General features: G+C 49.8%; 1 pseudogene across 1 annotated transcript; it reads left to right on the top strand.

Annotated features, from left to right (window-relative positions):
* The first annotated feature begins 3,998 nt into the window (after positions 1–3,998).
* On the top strand, positions 3,999–4,604 carry LOC309872311 (frataxin, mitochondrial pseudogene; annotated as a pseudogene). Its single transcript has one exon. The product of its transcript is annotated as a frataxin, mitochondrial pseudogene (transcript).
* Positions 4,605–4,812: the final 208 nt, after the last annotated feature.

The raw sequence follows: 4,812 nt of genomic DNA, 5'->3' as shown, positions 1-4,812 counted from the left end.
GAAATTGTTTGAGGTTTATTTCTGGCCAAAGTAGGGCCACCGCCTCCAGCCTCTTCCTCTTCCAAGCTCTGTTGCCCAGTGCTGCCTGAGGACCCTCCCTGCAACACCTCTGTCTAGCGGCACACCTCCAGTCATTCCCCATTCATTATCTACGGATTGAAACGTAAACATCCAGCGTGGCAGCGGAGGCTCACAGCCTGGCTCTGATTTCTCCAACTGGACCTTCCACCAGCTTCCTGCCGAGCCTGCACTCTGGCTCCCCCGGGGCCCTGCGGTCCCCACTGATAACCACGGGAGACCATCGCCAGCCAGGCTACACATACAACAAATGGATTCTTCAGTTCTAGGCTCCCGACGGCTTCGCATTTTTTTTTTCCTCTTGCTTACATTGTTTTAAATCAACTTTATTAAGGTATAATGTATATGCAATAAATGCAGACATTTTAAGTGTACAGTTCAATGAGTTTTGACACATGTGTATATCCGTGTACCCACATCGTCATCAAGATAAAAACACTTGCATCACCCCAAGGACCTCCCTTGTGCCTCTTCCCAGCCAATCTCTGATCCCACCTCTTACCCCTGAAAACCATGGACCTGCTTTCTGAGACTGTCCATTCATTTTGCCTGTTCCAGAGCTTTGTGCAAATGGAACCGAGCAGTCTGCATCCCAACTGTGCTGACTGCCTTCTTTCGCGCAGCGTTACATCTTTGAGAGGAATCCCGGGTGTTTCATTTGTCAGTACTTCACTCCCGTTTATTGTAGAACAGTGCACACAGCCACCGGACCAATCCTTTTTTTATTGTATCGTATCTTTAATTTTCTTCACATAGGAAATACATCCACATGGCTCAGCAGTCAATCCGTATAACAAGACGGACAGCGAGGGGTCTGGCTCTCAACCCTATTCTGCATCCCATCGGCTCCTATCGCCTTTGCAACAAAACAACATGAAACGCCACTGGGGTAAGACATTGAAGGTGACTTGACACCTTACATCCTAGGGCCCGTGGGAGCCCAGAGAGGGAGCAATCAAGACAGGAGAGGCACTTGGTCTGGGTTTCGAAGTATGTGTAGGAGTTTGGTAAGTAGTCACAGAGAGGAAAGGTATCCTGGACAGAGGGAACAGAATGAGCCAAGACACGGAAGCCTGAGGCAGCACTGCACATCCTGGAAAGCACAGGGAACTGTAGGGTGAGAGGCGGGAATGAACGAGAGCTTGGCCGAAGACCAGGCTTAAACGTGGACAGAATCTCCTCTTGAAGGGCCTGGATAGCCTGGTTGAAGTATGAACAAGGAAGAGTTTTCATTTTCCCGTCATTGATCATCTCTATGTTGTGTTACATTTTCCTTTTCCCCTGGATGGTGGCTCCTTTCGTGACCTCTTGGTCCTGATTCAAACATTTCCATCACGTTCAGTTTAATTTACGACTTGGTCTTGTGCTTGTAAACCTGAATCTCCTATTCCACCACTCAATGTTTTCTCTCTGCCCCGTGCAGGCATCTGGAGGCTCTCACGGCTTGGAGCAAACAAGCATGTATGTGCCCTTGCGTGTACACGTATGTCCATGTGCAATGGTATGTGAGCATGTTTGCACGTGAGTGTATCCGTGTGCATATGTGTATCCGTGCATGTGTGCTTACATGGGCATGCATGTGTGCACGTGTGTATGTGGGGGGGGGCTGGTTGTCTCTTCATGCAACCCTCCCTCCCTCTCCCCTACTCTGACCTGTAAGGTAGGAGGGAGGGGCTACCAGGGGGCGCTGGAAGTCCTCTCTGTGTATCTCAGGGGTGGTGAGTGGCCCATGCTGAGGCTTCTCAGCATCGACCAAACTTGATATCCATCAACTCAGGGTGGGTAGACTGAGGCCCCCGGGGGCCCTGTTACTGAGGCGCTTAATTCCAAACAGTTGTTCCAGGCAAGAACCGACCTTTGGGAAAACTGTCCTTGATCTTAGGCCTGTGGCCAGAGTTGAGTCTAGTTTCACTTCCCTTTGGAAGATGAGACATCAGGGGGGTGGTCGTTGCCTTTTCTTTGCTTGTCGCAGTGCTTACGTCTCTAGGACATCCCCATTCTTCTGGAGGCCCCTTTGTCTCAGTTTTGTTTAGGGGAACAGTCAAGAATCTTTTCCTCTCTCCTGTCAGATGGTCTGGAGAAGGGATAGTAGAGGGTCTTTGTTGACATCCTCCTGGAAAGAGTTTAATCAGGAGCCTGGCCAGCTCAGGTCTGGGTTCTGCCCAGAGCTCCAGCAGCAGCCGGAGGATGGAGATCTACATGAAGAGGGCCCATGGGCTTGGACTTCAGGGTAGTCTGGGAGACAGAACAGACTCAGACTGCCCATGTCAGTTTCCTGAGCCTATGTGACAGGGTGAGCAAGCTGGCAGGATTCAATAATAAAAATTTATTTTCTCACAGTTCCAGGGCTTTGACGTCTGAGATCGAGGAATCTTCGAGTCTTCTCAGGGCTGCGAGGGAGATTCACTCCAGTCCCCTCACTTCTGGGGCTCTCTGCCAATCATTGTCATTTTGTAGCTTCTGCCTTCCTTGTCCATGGAGTTCTCCCTGGGCATGTGGCTGTCTCCAAATTTCTCTCTTTCAATAAAGACACCAGTCCTGTTGGATTAGAAGCCCACCTTAATGACCCATCTTAATCAATTACCTCTGCAATGACCCTATTTTGCAATAGCATCACATTCTGAGGTATTGGGGGCTACAATTTCAACATATGAATTTGCCGGGGGTAATCCAGCTCATAACAGTGTCCCATCAGCTGTAAGGAGTGAGGATAGCAGTTCAAGTCTTGGGGATGCTAGAATTTGCATCAAGGACCTACATGACTGTCCCTCCATAAGCCTCTATCCCATCCCCCAAATGGGCATAATGTTACCAAGCTTGCAGGATTTCTGTGGAGATTAAATAACATTTGGGAATGCAGTAGGGTGTCTGGAACCTGCTGAGCCTAGGCAGAGAGGTCGAATGCATTGGGGACCATCCCCCAAGCTGACCTCCTGAGACATCTCATCTTGCCAGAGATGCAAAACCAGCAGTAAAGAAGACCTCTTAATTGTGGCTTTCACTTCTCCTTTGGCCAAAACTTGAGGTCATGTCCAGTGAATTGGAAGTTCATGCATCAGAACTCCAGGGTTTTAGCCCCACACAAGCTCTGTGCTGACGGCGTGCCTTTGACACATTCACGGACACTACCTCTTCATCGGAACCTCCCAGGCATCCTGTACCCATCTGACTTAGTGTGCCCTCTGCCACCTCGTCCTGGGACTGGTCTCCTCAGTGGCCACCACCGAAATCCCTCTTCTTCCAAAGATAAGGAGTGCATGCCATTCTGTGAATACCCAAGGGTGGCCCAGCCTTGGCATTTTTCTTCTCCCCCATGGTGGGACCACTTGAACTCTCTGTTGGGTGCACCGCAGGCCTGCACAGACCTTGACCTGCATCAAAGATATTGTGTCTGTTATTAGTCCTTTATCCAGACTCAATCCCACCCCTCACCTTCTTCCAGAACTGAGCTGAAGCTCTAGCTTACTGCTTACAAAACATTTTTTAAAAGTTATTTGTTTATTTATTTGAGAGAGAGAGAGTGTGTGTGCACAGGGTGTGAGCAGGGGGAGGGACAAAAGGGGAGGGAGAGAGAGAGAGAGAACCCTAAGCAGACTTGGTGCTGAGCTCAGAGCCCCAGTGGGGCTTGATCTCATGACCCGGACCAAGCTGAGCCACCCAGGCACCACTGTTTACACAATATCCTTATAGACAATATCTGTTCATGATAAAAACAGTACAAATGGTATAAAAGGGTGATAACATCTCTTCCTTTCACTACTGTTTCCAGGCCTCCAGGTTTCTGTCCCAGAGGCAGTGTCTTTCTCATCTTTGCAGAAGTCCTTTGTGACAACAGAAGCGCACATGGTAACACGAGTCCTCTACATCCACATGTCTTTGAACTTGGAGGGAGGGCGCAGTGGCCGCAGACTGTGAACAGCATGTGGTCACTCGGCGCCCTGCAGCTGCCCCACTCCTGCCCCACGGGGCACCTCCCAGGGTGATGGAGGACGCCCGCCTTACGCCACGGTAGCCTGCACATGGGGACTGCAGCAGCCTGCACACCCAGGCCTGCTGGTTTGAGCCTTCATGGCCTCCATCACATTGTGAATGTCAAAAAGCAGGTGTTTGTTTGATGACTGTGTGGACAGCGGGAACTTCGGGGGATCCTGGCTCTCTGGATGAGACCACCCATAAAAGGCTGGCAGAGAAGACTCTGGACTCCTTAGGAGAGTTTGTTGAAGACCTCGTGGAAAAACCTTTCATAATCAAAGACTGTGAGGTCTTGTCTGGGAGTGGCGTTTTAACAGTTAAACTGAGTGGAGATCCAGGAACCTATGGGATCAACAAGCAGACCCCAAACAAGCAAATCTGGTTATGTTCACTTTGGCGGGGTGGGGGGGCTACACTTAGGACTGGATGGGGAAGAACTTGGTGTACTCCCACCACGATGTGTCCCTCCAGCATCTGTGGCCACTGGGCTGACTAAGGCCTTAAAAACCAAATGGGACTGATCTTCTCTGGCCTCTTCTGGAAAAGGCACTTGATGCCCAAGCCCAATTCCAAAGACATCAAAAGCTATAAAGCCAAGACCCCGGGCTTTCTTCTGCAGCTAAGTGTCTGGTTTTTTTCCATTCCCGATTTTGAAGACGGTTGTCTGCTGTGTCTCAGCTCTGTGAAAAGAATGTGTTCCCTGCCACCCTCCCCTAAATTCAGATTTTTAATTTCCATAGTCTTTTAAAAAAATTTATTGTC

This window comes from Mustela nivalis, assembly GCF_964662115.1.
Source record: "Mustela nivalis genome assembly, chromosome: 8".
NCBI classification, from domain to species: Eukaryota; Metazoa; Chordata; class Mammalia; order Carnivora; family Mustelidae; genus Mustela; species Mustela nivalis.
Note: the sequence above shows the minus strand (reverse complement) of the source record. Positions and strands in the feature narration are given on the sequence as shown.